Here is a 19,685-nt window from a genome sequence, read left to right as displayed (position 1 = left end):
AACAACTTTGCTAACAGGAGGGAACTCCAGATGATGGTGGCCTATGGTGGTCTCACCCTCACAAGTAAGTTGTCTGCCTATGGTCGTTCACACCTGGAACTGAGTTTCTATTTACATCTAGGTTAGAAACAGTGGAATTAGAAGTAAAGCAACCAGGACAGTGACACACAAAGTTGAAAAGACACAAGTTGTGTCCTCTAGAAGCTCACAACCTAGGGAATGAGTGAATGGCAGAGACTGAGAGAGTTTACTATGAGAAGCTCTAAGGTATTGTACAAGTTATTAGGGAGGACAATGCCACATAATCCACGAAGGGGCAAGGACCGAGGCAGTGTAATCAAGAAGGCTTCACAGAAGAGATGACTTGTTTCTGGGTCTTGCAGAAGGTTTTGTCGTCAAGCCAACCCAAGAAAACAGGGAGAGGGATATGCAGAGATGAAAAACATTTCTTGCCAGAAGAAAAATAAAACAATCCAATCAATTTCACTTGTGCAGAAATCAGCCCTTAGAAACTACTTACAAACTCCAGCAGAGCAGAAGGTTTCTCATCCATTTCCAGCAAGTTTGTAATCCCACATGGGGCTCTCCTCATTCATTTACCGAGAGTATGAATATGGGGCAGTAGTGGTGAAATCACCCAGCAATGATTTTAACCCCTCAGCCTTCCTTCATTTAGTCACAGCACCTTCCTCCCATTTTGCTACTCCTCTGTTTGGAGTTCTGTTCAGCAGGGTGCTTGTGGCTTTAAAAATGCAAAATGTTTGCCAAAAGGAACAGTTTTGCCATGTAGCAAATGTTCATACTGTGTAATGCTAATTTATGTCCTTTCCTATAGTTATACAGGTTGCTATGTGCAATGAATTAAACATTAATGAAAATTATTTGATGATGCTATTAGGGAATATATTGAAGAAATAGATGTTTGAATGCAGGTGTTGCCACTCTAATGTGGTAACATTTTTTTTTTCCAAAAATTGAAAAGCCACAGAAATGAAAGCATTTGGAAAATGCAACTATTGAAAAACTTAGCATGAGTAATTTTCTGTTCCTTAATCTAGGTACTAGATACATGAATGTGTACAATTTGAAAAAATTCAGCAGCTTTCAACTCATGATAGGTATACTTACATATTAATATGTTTAAGAAACTTTAGCATCAGCAATGAAATATTTAATACATTCACAATGCAGAAATATAATCATACTTTTTGGTTCCAAATCTAAAATAAAAGCACCAGATAAATAGGAGAAAACCCTTCTCCACACAGGAAAAGATTGTTTCAACTCTTGAAGAAATGGAATCAAACATAGTAGGTATTCTGGCTATATGATATTTGGGGGAAATTTGCCCAATATATATACTTATGAATGAAGTATGAAATAACTTTTATTTTAGCTCAATACGTTGCTGCTTTTGTTTGTACCTTTGTATTTCTTTCTGTGTACGAGAAGTGAACTGCCCTAGAGACTGACAGATAGTTTATGTGGCATTTAACAATAGAGAAGGAGGTTCCGTCAACTAAAGTGGCAATGAGCTGACTGACTTCATGGAATACTATAGGTGGGAAAATTACCTTGATGCTTTCTACTTGTGCTGATTTTTCCTTTTGCTGACACTTCTGATGCTCTGAAAGTTGCTTTGCTCACATCCTCTGCTACTGGTGTCAAAGCACACTCTCAATCTTCACATGCCAAGAGAGGAGGAAAACCTTATTTCAATGCCCAAAAGACTTAGCTCCTGTCAAAGATATTCATTTAACACTCACAGTTGGTCTATGGCAACTTGAAGATGTTGTCTTAAAGTGTAGGGCTGGTAGGGGGTGGGGTGGAGAGGAAAAGGCCTGGTTTTCTAAGGAAACCTTGTGCTTTCCATATTCTGAAGGCAAGTAATAAATGAAAAGTGCAATCTCACCTGTTATTTAGAAGATCTAAGCTTCTTCAGGACTAGGAGGTGGTAACCGGAACAATAAGACCATTTCAATTGACTAAGAAAAAAGACTTTTCAACAGAATAAAGTGTATTACTTGCAAAGCTTTCTCCTATAATTGTCACACAATCTAATTTCTTTAGTCTTGGCGAGTTGCAGCGAATTCATTTCATAAGAAAAATTATTGCCAGCATTAATTGCAAGCTTACAATTTTCTTAATGTGCTAAGTGCTACAAATAGCATACCAAAAACATGGTCATTCCTAAATAGGTATGGCACTTTATCCTAATCTATATGAAATAGGCACATGAAACTCCAAGTTATTTATAAAAAGGTAATCAAATATTTTAGTAAAGAGTTGCTATCTGGCTAAATTGCAGACAGTTGACAAGCCATCCTATTTACTCTGACCACATACACATTCATACTATATGTTCATTTCAGGTCACTTTTTCATCTTCCTCCCCACCTACTCCAACCTCAATATTCTTTATAATCATCTTGTTTGTACCATTGCAAAACCTATCCCAGAACATAGTGAAGTATGCAAACTTCGTTCATTGAGTCCTTTTTTCTTTCCTTAGACTATTTTTAAAAACTGCATATTTTACACAATAAATCCTAATTCAGCCAATACCAGTTCATTCAAATAGCATCTGAATTTTAAAATTGGCTCCTTTTCAGACAATTAGTCGGGGTGCCAATTTCCCAGTCAAATAAAATCATTTTCCCATTAACATTTTTGGTTATATAATCTGCTATACAAATATAATACTATTAAAACTCAATGTGCAAATTAAGTCCCTAGAATATCTCAGTTGCTAATTTGGTCAGATAACTCCAAGCATACATTTTGCTGTCATTTAAATTGGAGATTTTTCTGCTGGCTGATTGCTTTCCAAGGGTGAGAATGTGGCTGAAGAGCCCAGTGCATGTCTCAGATTTTCCACACTTCATACACATGGAAGCTGTCTTTGGGCTGGGACTCTCTCCTCTGTCTGTAGAGCATATTGTACTTGCAGCCCTGCCTTTCCTCCTTGTAGGCTGCCAGACACATTTGCCCAAAAAGAGTCACTCAGTCTTTGATTTTTTGCATGTAAGTTTGGCCTGTCTGATGTTGTTTGCACAGCCATGCCACATTGTTAGAAGTTGTGATTCAATGTGTCCTTGGAGCCTTTCTTTTGCCAGCCCTGCCTACTCCTACTCACAATGCCCCCATTCCGGCTCACTGTTGAGCAGCTGACTCAGGGCCTTAAAGTGAACCATCCCCCAGGTTTGCCCAGTTCCCATGCTTGCTGCTGTGTTGATCTTCGCTTCAGTTACAGGCCCAGCTGGGGGCACACTTTTAGTAATCCTGCTTTCCCATTTATGTCACATATGTCTTGCAGGTGATGCGGGAAGCTGCCTGCGACATCTGTGACAGATCCAGACCTCCCAACCATATGGAAGGTTGGACAGTACCAAACATTTGATTGGATCCAGAGTTTGGTGCCACATTTGACTGCCAACCTCCTAAAAGGCACACAGGCCGTCTTGAGTAGGTTTCCATTTCTTTGTTTCCCAGAGCTACAATTCAGAGTTGTTTGATTTCCAACAAGATTAGTAACACAACACCATTATCACCTATAGGTTAAAGATGAAGGCTCTGTGATATCAGACAAACTGAGACATAGATCCTGTTTATACTACTCTGGGGCACTGCTCTTAGATAAATTACTTGATCTCTTTAAGTCAAAGTTTCCTTATTTGTAAAATTATGATGGTAATTGTTTCTATTTCATGGAGTTAATAAAAGATACAATTATGAGAGATGATGTATGTAAATAGTTTAATACACACAAAATATACACAAGTACTCAATAAATGTTAGCTGTTAGAATACATAGGACAAAACTGGGTTCTTTAGGCATTACTATAGCATACACGGCTTGCAAAAGTTGTATGTTATATTTATTTGATTAGCTGTAAGTTTATTTCTTGATTTTATCATAACTTTCATTGAATCTGTCTTGGAGAATGTCAAAAGGTAAGTCTCCAATTCTTGCCTCAGTCTCTAGACCAAGTAAAATATTTCAGTCCATTTCATACTTCCTTCCAAAAAACACATTAACATTAATGCTTCTTCCACCCCATGAAGGAAGGCAGGAATGCATTCTTGAATGTCTCAATTCAACAGGAGTTCTTGACGTCACCTGGACTTCTGCTCACTGCTGGTCTTTCCCTTGTGTCTGTCTTTCTGCTACTCAGTTCAGAAAATTGCAGTATAGAATTGGTTACCCAGACCCTCCTTCAGTTTCATGTGTTTGACCTTTGAGTCCAGTTAATTAATTTAGTTCTGTTTCCCACACTGACTTGTCACTGGGATATCATCTAACCTCACAATATCCTCTAGCAGGAGAAATGAAAGAGATCTTAACAGGCATCTTGTCTTCCATGGAATAAATCAATTTCTGCCTTTTCAAGAGTCTGCTGAAAGACTTCTGCTGAAGAAGACCTTACCTGCTTAGTTGAAAATCCTTTCCAACTGATAAATCACTGCCCTTTATACAATCAGAGACTACCTACTTGGCAGTCTACTATATTATATAGCTTACTATGAACAGAATACATCTTTGCATGTCTGATCTTCACAATATTGAAAACAACTATAACAGTATCCTTAAATTTGACCTTTCCTAATTCAAGCATCCTCTATTATTCTTCATGATTTCTAGCCCTCTCCCCATAGAAATGACCCTCTTTAATTAGTTCTTCATTAATTATAGTTTATATATTCACCGTAATTTCTTTTGTAGAAATAACTTGTTCCTTAAACAAGCACAGTAAAGCAACAGAGGAATTGAGTAAATTGTTTGTTGTTGTTCATAAAACATTTTACCAAAGGCAGTGGTCCTATTCCTCCTCTTTCCCCAACTCGCCCTACATTTTGCTCTCCAGGGCTCTTTTTTTAAAATCAGTTCTCTGCGAAGATTATCATTTTTTGTGCTAGTTTTGGGATTGCTTTCAGAAATGTGTTATGTGTTTGAACTCATTCTTGGTTCTAAACTCCTTATACCACCTCTTGTGTCGATATGCTTTCCAGGTGTGGGTAACACATGGAGCTGCACACTGGTAGCGTGCCACCTCTGTTGCCTTTCTCACTACAGCTTTTAAAAACTATAAATCAAAATTCCTTTTTTAACCCTCCATCATTTTCTAACTGTATTCATCTTAAGAGTCCCTGAACATAGAATTATACCCATATTTCTCTGAACTCTGAAATCTACTGACTGAAATTATATGGTGATCATATTTGGCTATGCAGTTATGTAACTATTTAAAATTCTAGTACAAAAATATTATTCTCTCTCAAGGTTAACATCACTTCTACTTTGTGTACCAGTTCTTGTACAAAACAGTAGAATTTATCACACTGCTTCCTTACCTTTATGAGAAACTATGAGAGTGAAAACACATCAAATGTATTTTAGACTACTGGTATATAAAAAACAGTGCTGTTCTTCATCACTGCCTCTACCTTTGGACCAGTCTTATTATTGATAATAGGAAAGTTTAAAGCACACTTTCCTTCTGATCAGGCTGTCAAATTAAATGCCGATAACTGCTTCACTTCTGTTTCTCTCTCAAATAATTTCTACTTACTTCCTATATTTAGACCTGTGGATTCACACACACGTATACAAGCATACTCTCTCACCATGAAATACTACAAATTAGATTTTTTTGTAAACAAGTTTCAGTGATCTACTGAATCATGAATCTAATCTGATCAATTTCAGTGACATCAACACTTTTATTGCTTTTTCTTTAGCATTTTACATTTATTTTTAAAATATGGTTAATTATTACATATGTGTATATGTGCATATATATACATGTGACTTATGTGTATTGTTTTCTCCTTGGAATTACTGGGTACTTTCTGATCTTTTTTTTTTTTTTAATTTTTTGCAGAGATGAGGGGCCTCTATGTTGCTCAGCCTGTTCTGAAACTCCTGGGCTCAAGCAATCCTCCCACCTCGACCTCCCAAATCACTTGGATTACAGGCATGCACCACTGCACCTGGCCATACTGGGTACTTTCTTTACACAGGTTTATAGTTTTTACTAGTTTACCATACAGCTAGTTAATGCTTGCTTCCATGACTTCATTATTCTATATATGTTGTTTTATTAAACTGAGTAGTATCCAGTTTCTTTAAATTTTGATTGAAATTTTTCTTTTTCAAATGTTACTTTATATTCTGATTGAATCTACTTCAAAGTATATTCTTCCTGTTGTCTAAGAACTCTGGCACCTATCAGGTGGCAAATCAACGGCAACTGCCAGCCACGGGGCACAAAAATAATAATTATAGGTTTTTCTTTCTCAAAAACTAGTATATTATCCTTATCTACCCCAAATCAAGGTCTTATACTGAAAGAAGAGATGAAAACACCACTTATGTCCTCAAAGCATTCTGCGTCCTTCCTAAGAAGACATATTCCATGATTCTTCTTCCAGATTTGTTCAATTATTTAACAAGTCTTTACTGATTGCCTTCTCTGTGTCAGCCATTCTCCTATCCAGACAGGCAGGTGAATTTGTTATAATAGGAAGGACAAGTCATCTAGCCAACAAACTGCATTGACATGTTGTGCATAATTCACAGACAGGACTTCAAATCTGAAACCAAATCCTACTTGGGATGGTCCGATCCCTTCAGTTCTTACAAATGGCCTATGCTTCAATTCAGCCTACAGAATTTTATCTGGAATGTGTTGGGACTATTGTTAGACATGATCAGAAAGATGTATTCAAACTGTCCATCCATTCCATTTGGGTTGTTTAGCCATTTACATTTAATATGAAAACCAATATGGTTGGATTTAATCTAACATCTTGCTTTTTATTTTCTTTTTGTTCCATCTGTTTTTATTCCCTATTTCCTTTGTTACTTTTGTTTGACTATATTTTATGACCTCATTTTGTCTATGCTATTTGCAAAATATTTTGCAAAGTATTTTGTCTATACTATTGGAAAATTAGCTATACCTCTTTTGAAAAGCGATTGCCCTAGGGTTGAAAATATGCATACTTCAGAGTGTTCTTTTCAATATTTTACAACTTTTTAAATAACTTAAAACTCTTACAAGTGTATATTTCCATTTCTACTCTTTTCATTTGTCTACTGTTGGCATGCATTTTTACATGTTATAAATCACCCAATACATTGTCATTACTTTTTTCTTCTGAAAACTCCATTATATTTTTAAACATTTTAAATGAGAAAGAAGACTGCTTCATTACTTATTTATTTACTATTCCCAGGGCTCTTCATTGCTTTCTGTAGATTCAACTTTCTAGTTGCCTGTCATTTTAGTTCTGCCTGAAAAACGTCCTTTTGCATGTTTTGTACTGAAGGTCTGCTGGTGATGAATTCTCTCATCTTTCACTTGTCTGAAAAAAAAATATTCTTTTGCTTCTGAAAGACACTTTTACTAGGCATACAAGTTGATAGGTTGTTTTTTTCTCATAGCATTTTAAAGATATCATTCCACTGTTTTTGGCTTCTTTAAGTTTATAACAATTGTTACTGTTTTTATATAATTTTTCTCTGGCTGCTTCATCACAGATTGTCAGCAGTTTGATGATGACATTCCTTGGTGTGGTTTTCGTTAGACTTACCTTGCTTGAAGTTTGTTGCATGTTTTAATATGTGGGTTTATATCTTCTTAAATCAAATTTGAAATATTTTTAGTAATTACTTTTTCAAATATTTTTCTGTTCCTCTTTCATTCTAGAAATCCAATGGCACTTATGTTAGACTACTTTATAATGTCTCACAAGTCACTGAGTCCTCATTGATTTTGTTTTGTCTATTCATTTTGTCTATCATTGGGTACTTTCTATTGCTGCGCCATTAAGTTCATTAACTTTTGTTTTCCTTCAGTCTCTAATATGTTAATCCCATCCTGAGAGTTTTGGTTCAGATTTTATATTTTTTTCTTTCTAGTCATTCTCTTTGGTTCTTTTAATATTGTCCATATCACTTGCTTCTTCTCATGTCTAGCAATTTGATATCACATACCATAAGTTTTATATTATTGAGGGCTGGATTTTGTTTTATTCTCTTCAAATATTTTCGATGTTGTTCTAGAAGGCAGTTATGTGTGACCTAGTTTGATTATTTTAAAGCTTCATTTATTTATATTTTAGAGTGGATCTCAACCCACCATATTTCAACACAATGATTTCAATAATGTCACTTTAGCTAACTGGTGAGAACTTAAACAATTCACATCCTTTTATAAGGCCTAAAACAATTTTGGCTTAACATTTCTCAGCAAATTTTTGTCCTTACAATTTGCTTTTTTAGTCAGGTTTATGTAGTTTTACCTTATGCATGCACGGGTTTGTACTGGACCGTATTGATTTCTGAAGTTCTTTCTTGACAGCTTTTAACTCTCTCATACTTTGCATTGTAAACTGTAGCAGTCTCAGCCTCCCCACTCCCTAATCACTGTCTCTTCACTCAGAGAGACTGCTAACCTCTGTTTTGTTTCTCCCTCATGTGTCATGAACCAGAATTACCTTCAGGTAGAAAGCTAGAGTAATTGTAGGGCTAAGCTCATTTGCTTTCATTCTCTCAGGGATCATGATTCTGTATGCATTTTCCAATCTCTGAAGATAGTTGTCTTATGTATTTTTTCTGGTTTTCCAGTTATTTAAGGCAAGAGGATAAATTCAGACCTGACTACAAGTCTTAATAATTGTTACTGATCTATCTTCCAGCTCATTAGTTCTATTTTCAGCTACGTATATATGCTGTTAAAACATTATTTTGAGTTATCATAGTTCCAGAATATTCATGTCATTTCTATTTATTGATTCCATTTTGTGTGAAGTAGTCCAGAGAGTTTTTTCTTGAAAGTATTACTCAAAGATATCTTGCAATTCAATGTCTCAATTTTAGCATTTCATCATCTGTGGACCTCTTTCTTTTGGTTTTTTCTTTCTTTCTGGAATTTTGTTAATTTGTTCCTATCTCCTAGCATGCATGGTAATTTTCTAAATTGAAATTTAAATACAGAGTATGAAGACTTATAAGTATAAGGATGAAGACTTATAAGTATAATAGCTGGAGGATATTATAATATTTTTTAAGCAGGCCATTTGAGTAGGACAGATCATCTTTGTCTCATTAGGAATCAAGATGATTTGACACTGGGTTTCAGAATTTGTGAAACCTTTCTCCTAGAACATTACCCTTCTGGGTTCTCAAGTTCTAGGGTTTTGAGGGAATCCCTCCTTCTATGCAAGACTTAGTCTCCTATTTTTGTCTCCCCAGCACTGTAAAATTACAGACAAGTAAACAAAACAATTTTACAAAATGCTTATTCTCCTTGATTTCAAAGCTTTCTGCCTTATGAAGTTTAGAAATCTGAAAATTCCTCAAGAGAAAGTGTTACTGAATATCAGTTTCAGTTTCACCTCAATATCTTTTCCTTTTCCTTTTTTTTTTTTTTTTTTCACAGAGTTTCACTCTGTCGCCAGGCTGGAGTGGAGTGGCACAATCTTGGCTCACTGCAATCTCTGCCTCATGGATTCAAGGAATTCTCCTGCCTCAGCCTCCTTAGAGGCTGGGACTAAAGGGGCACACCACCACACCCAGCTAATTTTTGTATTTTTAGTGGAGATGGGGTTTCACCATGTTGGCCAGGATGGTCTCCATCTCCTGACCTCGTGATCCATCTGCGCTGGCCTCCCAAAGTGCTGGGATTTCAGGCATGAGCCATAGCACTGGCCTATTTTCCTTTTTAGTAAGACTTTAGCCTTTCATAACCTGCCTCTTTTGATTTCTCTACAAAGCCTTTAAGCAGTTACTTTTTGCATCATGAGCTTTTATTTCATTCTCCATGCAAAGCTTGTTGTTGTAACAGGATTTGTTATTATAGCTCAAGAAAAAAAAAATCAGTATATGTTTTAGGCTATAAGATAACCATTTTTAGGCTATAAGATAACCATTTTTATATATGACATATCTATTACTTAGATTTCTTATAGTCAAAGACTCCGACTCATTATCTTTGGTTGTTCAGGGACTGACATAGAGTCAACTGTCAACAATTATTAATGTTTTGGTTGCACTTCTTATCCCCACTCCAGACTCCACACACACAAAAATAGTCCTATCCGCATACTTCTCTTCTGAACTCCTGCATACATCTCTACTTGCTATTTTCCTGATTGCTAGTATCATCCTTCTCTTCTATCCCGTGATATGTCCCTGATCTACTTAAAACACTGTTTTGAAATACTTTAGGAAGTTTTTTATTATCCTGGCCATAAAAAACTGTGATCAGAGCATAATCTATCAAACTATCAGACCTCAGCAACCATATTCTTAATGTTCTGTGCCAGATCAAATACTTTAAGTGAAGCCAGTACTATATTCTCTTCCTCAGACAGACTTTGAGTCCCGTGACAGCAGAAGCCATCCCTTAACATCTATTCCCTCACTGATGTGAGTTCAGCACCATGTACACAACAGAGGTTTGATACATGTGGATTTGGTCATCTGTAAACCTCGAAAAGGAGACTCAATTATTTTTTAGTTGAGTAGGCCTAACATGCTTCTCATTTGGCTCTGATTTCCAAACCATTATAATCAGAAAACATGGATAATCAGTTAAAGCAATGCCTTCCAGTCCATGACACACACTTGAAAATTTACTGTGCCACTGAGGAATTCATTAAAAAATATTACTATTTTGAAAAGACATATTGCATATCACTCAAGATTTAAATCCAAAGTATTAGGTCAAAAACCACAGAAGAAAAAGTTAATACTCTTCTGAGGATGCAAAAATAGAAATGCATTTGCATTTGTTAACATAAAATTGCTTATTTTTATCACCTTGAGTTTGTTCTAGAAAACATTCAGTAATCTAGGTTATCATTTTCAACATGTTTCTCAATAAAGAAAGAATCCTGTCTTTCAATACTTTACCATAACATAGTTAGGGAAAATTCACCAATAATTTAAGCAAAATGGAGACTTTCCAATCACTTAATCTTACCATGAATGCTTGCATTTATTTTCCTATCCCTAGAATCTGTTCTTTAGCCAGAAGATATCTACCTTTTAATACAACTCGTTGGTAATCTCTGAGAGAAAGTAATATCCTAAAATATTAGCCTTTATGTTTAAGTATTTTTAAGCATTGAAATTCACAGTAAATAAGCCTTTAATCAGCAATAACACTTAAGAAACATTAAAGTACACACATGGAGTGTAAAATATCAGCATCACTCTCACACCATATGTAAATACTGGTTGAAGCTATTCCTACTACTGCACTTAACAATCAGAATGTTCTGGATCTACTGAAATTCTACCTTTTATATATCAGAATAAAAACATATGGATTTTTTGAAAATTACATTTGTCTTTAAAGATTAGCAAATAAGCCCTTTCTGTCACTTTTATCTAATTCAGTATTATTTTCCTAGTATAAATCAAACAATAACAAAAATAAAAGATGAAAACACCTGCACAAAAGAGTGCTCAGTCCAACTAGTAGACAAAAAGAGAGAAAGAAAAAGGAAAAAAAAGTAAACATGGCACAGTAGGAGAATAAAGCTTCTGGGGAAAGAAAGCAAAGCTGTGTGACAGATGGAAAGGTCTCAATGGATGAATGGTACTACTACAAATAAGTAGCAGGCAGCCAGAGGGAATCAAATAATGATTATGGAAGAAAAATGAGGGTTAAAAAAGATGAAAAGAATGTTTTGACTCAAGCTAAAGATTCTATGTTAATAAAATTTCCTATTTTTAAAATATATTTAATTACACATCCATAAAAAATAGAAAATAATTCATGTCAAATAGGGTAGACAGCTGACAAGTGAACCAGTATGGACAATGTAAAAAGCTCAACATGTCCTTGGAGAGGAAGGAATGCATTCCACAATTTGTACTGGCATGCCCCCAAACCTGAACAGATTACTTTCTGACGATCAATATCTGTAACCACCAGAGGCCTGTTAGAGAGTTTTTAAAAAATCAGCTTCAAAGAGACTTGGTCCCCAGCTTACATTTTATTTTTGCCAGTGGGTGCTGAGGTAAGAGTTTTGGACAAGGCTCATTTTTCTTCTCTTTATAGGGCTGTGAATTGAATATGAAGCGACCTAACATGTTCTCAGGCTCTAGTCAGTCGGATTCTGGCCCTGTTTATAGATGCTGTAAAAGAGGACCAACCTCCCTCACCAGCTAGAAATCAGCCTGTGTACAATCAACTCATGATAAAAGCTGGCCACACTTTAAATGGGTTTCCAATCGTAGATGTTGATTCCTCAGTCCGATTTTAGCCTAAGGCCAAGTATAAGTGGAGTATTTTTTTTTAATTAAGTGGTGTTACAGTTACTTTACTTGAAAACCTAGAACACTTCCTTTCTTCCTATTTATATAATATGCTTAAATATTAGTGAATCGAAGCAATCATTTTCTGAACATCTTTCTGTCCATAATGAAATAATTAAAAATCTACTTCCAACAGTACAGCAAATTAAAAACAAACAACAAACCAAACTCATAATTACCCTGTTTTACCAAGCGTAAAACACTTACTAAAATCTAAAACAACTCTTCCCAAAATATATTCTGCAGCACTGTCATTTGAGATACACTCCTATTTTAAAAATTTGCACAATGTTATATTTGGACATTCTATACATTCTACCCTCCTCTCAGCAACTAAAAAGAGACACAATCAAGTAAATTTGAGAGGTCTCAAAACAAATGAAACTATTTAGCTTTGTTTAGTCAAGATTTTCTCAAATCAATTTGAATCAGAAGCTACTTAAAATTCCGCAGAACTTTAAGGTACATATATCTGGAGTTGTTTGCCAAGATTCTGCCTTGTGCCTCATTCATTTGATAATTTCCCCTTGGCTAAAATAATTTTTTCTAAGTATTGAAGATGAATAGTACTCCTGAGAAGGCAGAGAATGAGATTTCTCCTGCATCTCACTTAACAGCCACAATCTGCCTATCTGAACAGAAGTTCACAAGACAGAGTATAACGGAGAGGGAAGAGAAAAGCCTCCCCTACTGTAAAGCTGCATCTTACCTGACTTTGCTCAATGCATCTCCACCTCCAAGTAACAGCATTATTAAAAGCAAATTCAAGGATTATGGATGAAAAGAACAATTGTAGCTTTTAATCACAGAGCTCTAACATTTCGACATTGTTGGTAGGTATAGAGAGAGTAATGAAATTATTGAAGACTTAAATACATGGATTAGGAAAGGTTCTGAAATGAGTTGTTGCAGAAATTTCAAAATGGAAAGCTGATTAATGCAGAAAATGCAAATTAGCTCTTATAATCAATAAACAAAAGTATGTAATATCTGGATTGTGATACTTAAAGTAGGTAAATAATGAATCTGAGAGGCTGCATATTTAAAAAAAATAAAATGGCAACATTTTATAAACTTTAAATTATTTAGCCTTTATCTTTTATATCACTATTCCCAGTAGATGTTTTCTAAAATTTCAGACAAATAAAGTGGATTACTAGAACATCGAATATGATATTTCATACTGGAACATTCCTAATGCAAATTATCATAATAAAGGTTCTGAAAAGGCCTGCAATGCAGAAGGTATTTAAGTTTTGCTTAATTGAATTTTTCTCCAACCTAATTGACTGGAGAACCAAGTTTACATAGTAAACCTACTAATGTCACAGGGCTTACTTTAGGAAATAATTACTACTGTTTCTTGTAACAACTTATGTTCATAAATCTACGAAAATGTAGAAAAGTTTACAATGCTTGCGAGAGTGATGGGTGGTAATATATTAAAGCAGTATTTCTCCAAGTGTGATCTAGTAAGTCCTAGGCATCCCTAAGATACTTTCAGAGACTCCATGAGTTCAAATATCTTTTAATAATACTAAAATGTCATTTTCCCTTTCACCTTCATTGTCTCACAAACGTACAGGGAAATAGTCTGGAACCCATATGACATGCAATAATGTCATCACTCTGATAACAAAAAGAGTACTTGGATATTTTATATTTTTAAAATCCTTAGTTTTGATTTCTAATACAAATAAGTATTGCTAGATATAACTTACATAAACAAAAGCTTTTTGGAGTGCTCAATACATTTTAAGGGTTAAAGGGGGTCCTAAAACCAACAACTTTGAGAACACTATTTGAAAGTAAACATAGGTTTGGGTGCCATTTTAAAATGGTAGGGAGCCTACCATGGAGTCTGAAAGTTAACTTTCAAAGGTTACCTCTTGGTATTTTAATAGCCTTTGGATCAATGAAAGAAGAGTTTCTATGTATGGTAATCTTCAACATTTCCAATATGACAATAAATTATATTTGTACAGAATTTTAAAAGTATTAGTATGAGCAAAAAGAAAAATGCATTTTAGCTAGCTTTCTCTTTAGTATTTTATTTTGTGTCAGGCACGAAGCTGGGTAAATCTGAATGAAATGCTTTGTACTCTGACCTTTGGTGATAAAATGTCTATGATATTTTATCAAAACATATTGATAATGCACATGGTCAAGGGTCCTGCTATCATTAGGTTTTAATTGAGGACATACACACAAAATTAAGTTTCAGGGTCATGCTACACTATTACCTGAACAGGGAGTGTCTAATATTGGGACATTAGATCAATATTCCCTCTAAATATTACATCTAATTGAGACACGAAGAATTATGAGGAGTTATTGAGGCATAAAACGTGGTGAAGAGTGTTTAAATGCCAATAAGTCAAGGGAAACATGGTATGTTCAAAGAACTGACAGAAGTAACAATAGCAGGATTATGGAGTATGTGCGAAGGCAGCGGTGGGGGCTGGAAAAAAAGGTAGACTTTAGGAAAAATCTCACCCTGCAGGTCACGTTAAGGAAGTTGGATTTCATTCTGAGAGCAACTAAAGTCATTGAAAGGTTTTAAGTAATATAGAAGCATTATCAAGTTTGGGTTTCAGAACAATCACTCTGGCTACTTTTTGGAGAATAACTATGAAGAGGACAAGATTGGAGGCAAATGAATCAATTAGAAGAGACAAAAATCATACGACCTAAACTGAGATAAGAATGGAGATGAGAGGACCACTTTAAGATTTACTCAGAATGTTGAATCAATAAAAACTAGTGGTGGATATTAAAGGGAGAGGAAAAACTGAAGAACAACAGGCATGTTTTGGACTTGGGCCTTTGAGAAGGGAACATAGGTGGCAGGAAACCTAAAGAAAAAGATGAAGAGTTGAATTTTGGATATATTGAGTTTGAAGTGACTGTCAGAAATGCAGATATGGTCAATATAGGCAATTGAATATTCAGATGTAGAATTAAGAAAAGATGCTCAAATCTGCAACTAAGAAATGTGGATCTCACTGGCATGGGAATAGTAAGCAGTGGAAGTATTTGAGATCTCTCTGGGAAACAGACTGTGGGGTGAAATTTGGGGAGGGCCCAGTACTGAGCTTACGGTACACCAATATGGTAATTGATTATATGATAATAATTTTCTAACACATCAATATAATTGTCAAATTTTTAAAACATTTTTTATGTACAGACTAAAGTCAAAGGTTTAAGGAAGGGTTCATTTCCCTGACTTCTTACTTGTATACACTTCTCCCCTAAGCATGGCACAAAGCAATCTAGGATCTTGGCATAGGTAATAGCTGATTCTGTTGAATGCTTACTACATCCCAAACTTACTACTAAGCATATTTTATACATTATCTTGCATATGAGTAGGTTCTATTACTATCCCTATTTTTTAATGAAGGCACTGAAATGTAAAGTTGTTAAATAACTTACATATGGTCACATAATGGTAAAGTTATGAAGCTTAGAAAAAGAAATTGTAAAAGAATTGGATGAATTCAAAGAAGAGTAGAAAATCAAGGGGTCTCTGTTTTCAAAGGTGTATTTAGAGATCCTGATATTTACATTGAATTGAATCCTGAATGATCCTCACTTTTCCCATTTGTGATTTGACTGTGATGTCCAGTGCTACTCTAGAAATAGTTCCTCCTGAAAACTTTTGTTGTAAAGCTCTCCCCAGATTCCAAGAAATGTGGCCATGTAGTTCAGATGCCTACATTCTTTATTTCCACATTTGTTTCACAGTAAAACCAGCATTACTTGAAAGTTCTATCCATTAAATCTACATAGTCCCCCTTATATCACTGGCTAATTCCAGAGACCACTGGAATTCATAGTGAAAAGTGAAAAGAAATGAAGGCATATACTTATTTCAATGTGCCTACTCTGCGATGAAAGTAAGCAGATACTGTGTATCATTTTGTGATCTGCTTTTGTGGTTACTTTCTATTTGTGTATTTTATATAACAAAGTGATGTATGACATTATGAATTCTCTCCAGGAGGTCATTCTCTGTTCACTGTATATAATTATCCTTAAAGCAATCAAGTTACAAGAATCTTCCTAGTAACTCTAGACATTACTTGATAATAATGTAATGTTTATACTTAAATAATTCTTAACCAAATATTGTAGACTTAACAAAACTGTTAAATGTTAAAATGTCGTTTTAAGAAAGAAATAAAAGAAATTTTCAAGCGCACAAAGATTTAAGTGGTATACTAACCATGGGCTCCTCTTTAAAAAATACAGTGTATTTCAGTTGACTAAGATTAATAAGCATAGATCCTTCAAGAATCATCATATTAAAGAAATAGTGGTAAGATAAAATATCAGTTGTGGGAAAAAAAAAAGAAGTAACATTTAAATACCAACATCTTATTAACAAAAATTGCAGTGGGTAAGAAGAATATAGTCATAAATTTCATGTTAATTTTTTTTATCTTTTAAGCTGGAGATGTGGAGGTCAGTTGATTGGTATTGTTTCAGACTTCCAGAAGAAGTAGTTAAAACATGTAGATAAAAATTTCTAAAAACAAAAAAGCAAGAGGACCTGGTGTGGTGGTTCACACCTGTAATCCCAGCACTTTGGGAGACCAAGGCAAGAGGATTGCTTGAGTCCAGGAGTTCGAGGCCAACCTTGGCAACAAACAAACAAACAAACAAACAAACAAAAAATCATCCAGGTGTGCTGGCATACAACCTATAGTCCCACCTACTAGAAGCTGAGGTGGGAGGACTGCTTGAGTCTGAGAAGTTGAATCTGTGGTGAGCCATGGTCGTGCCACTGCACTCTAGCAAGACATGGTTGCAAAACAAACAAACAAACAAACAAGCCAGAATGAAAGAGTCAAGAGTATTTAAAAAAAAAAGTCTGAAACATGTCAGAAGACAAATATATCAGATATGATGTGTAATGACAGAAAATTTTCTCCTTAGGAAAAACTCAGAAAGGATAGAAAACAAAATTCAGCCATATGATGTTTACCACAGATGCATCTAATCAAAAACAGAATGATTTAAAATATTAGAATAAATAAATATTCATCCAGACAAAGGCTAATAACAGAAAATTAGGAGTGGAGGTGAGAAATAGGGCTGCATTTTATGTTTAAGACACTAACCACAATGCATACACTACTGTTCTCTTATCCTGGAATTCTGAGGATAGAGCAAGCAAGAAGGTAGATCTGAAGAAGCCAACAAGACAGGACAAGAAAAGCTCAGTGGCCATCAGTTAAAACATTAGAGATAATTGAAAATAGCTCCATGGACTACAGTGAGGAACATGACAACTGAGAACCCTATGCCTCCTGTTCTTGATATTCCTGTCTCTAAATCAGACTCCTGAAGGAGAGGAGTCCTGAGCTAGAACTACAATTCTGGTATTTATTGTATTATGGCCTATGACAGAAAACCCAGTTATAGAAAAAAATATATATATATTTATTATTCACCTCAGTTTGTAAATTATAATTAATGCCATCTAAATAATACTAGTCTAGATGTTGCGCTGAAGGTATTTTGTAGATTTGATTAACATCTAATTAACACCTAATCTAATCTAATGCAACATCTAGACTAATATTTGACCGAATATCTTGGTATCATGGCCCAACCACGACATATAAAATTATATAGATATAAAATTGACATATAAAATTAACCATTACAGAAAGCAAAAAGAATTTTGCAAAAGATCAGACGTCAATATAATAAAACCTAATATAAAGGCCAGTATCTCAGAAACTGAACCTCAGAAGGAATAGTAAAATAATAATAAAACATACTGAAAACACTAATAGTTCCTTGTAACTGATAGCGGCAGGAGGCAGACAAATTCCTAAGCAGACAGGGGAGGGTCCCTGGTGAAACTTGACCTTCAAGCCAAAGACAACCTGAAGGCTGAAAATCAAGCTGCCAGTTCCGGATAAAGTCGCAGAGCAGAGTAAGAACTTCCTCAAAACCTTTTATCCAATCAAACGGTGCTTCTTCCAGGCCCACCCATGGATCAATCAGCACTCACTCCCCCATTCTGAGCCCATAAAAGCTCCGGACTGAGCCACATGCGGAGACCATCCGTCTTCAGGTAGAGGATACCCACTTCAGGTCCTCTCTCCACTAACAGCTGTTCTGTGGCTCACTAAAATTCTTCTCCACCTTCTCACTCTTCGATTGTCAATGTAACCTCATTCTTCTTGGACACAGAACAAGAACCCAGGACCCACCAAAGAAACTGTAACACTGTAGTCCTCCTACCTTCTGCTAGTGCCAGGTGGCTGTCCCACATGACAGGAAGCAGCAGTGAGGCTGGGTCAGCCCAGGAGCCGCGGGCTGGAGTGGGATAGCAGGACCAAATGACCTGTAACACTAGCAGGCTGAAACACATTCCTGGCCAGCCCACCAATCTGAGGGCGGTGACACACACCCAGTCGCCAGAGTGTGAAACAAGAGTTGTGACCCTCTGGGGTCCCAGACCTTGGGGATCCCTGAAACTGCGCTGGGACACACTGTAACACCCCCTTGGGGCTCCATGGTTGCTGGCCTCTCCAAGTTTTCAGGCACCACCACGCTCCCCTCATCCAGATGCTGGCGCCCAAGGAGGAAGCCACTTGAGGCATACCTGGTCCAGCTACAGCCTGGCACATGGCTCGTGTCTGTGCTGATGATCTTGGCTGTGTTCCATAGCTGGACCCCATGCCCAGTTGCTCACACACCCTTTGCTGCTTCACGCCTGGCTCACCTGCAGCGGGCGTGGTATCTGGGCCAGTAGTGTGAGCTGAACATAGCCTGCCAGGCTGAGTTGGTGCAGCAAGCCCAGTGGTTGTGAGCGAAACTCAAGCAGAGGCCCTGCTGGCCACAGAAGTTTCCGGCTGGAGAAGAGGCACAGAAAAAATCCTGTGTCACAATTATATAATATTTTTTAAAACTTTCAAAACATTTTCATAAGTTGGTTTAAAATATCTGATGATTACATATCTAAGGAAGTTCTAACCATTTCTTTGCATATGAACACAAGGCTATATATTTAATTCAACTCATTGTAAGAATGTGTCTCATTTCATTTTTATAGCATGAATTATGAAGGGAAAGTTTTATCTAATTGATAAGAGGTAGAAACATAAAGATATTAGATAATATATCCAATGTCTCTTAGCAGAGAGGATTTAAGCCCAAATATTCTGTTGAAGAAGTTTTTGTTCAACTCTACCTCCCTGTTCTCTCCATGAAAATATCCAGACATTAAAGCAAGGTAGGCATGGAAATCAAGTCAACAAACCATTTTTGAACAAGAATTGCATTGAGAATACAAAGAATAATAAGAAAGAAATGATCCTTCATCTTG

This window comes from Chlorocebus sabaeus, chromosome 13, assembly GCF_047675955.1.
Source record: "Chlorocebus sabaeus isolate Y175 chromosome 13, mChlSab1.0.hap1, whole genome shotgun sequence".
NCBI classification, from domain to species: Eukaryota; Metazoa; Chordata; class Mammalia; order Primates; family Cercopithecidae; genus Chlorocebus; species Chlorocebus sabaeus.
Note: the sequence above shows the minus strand (reverse complement) of the source record.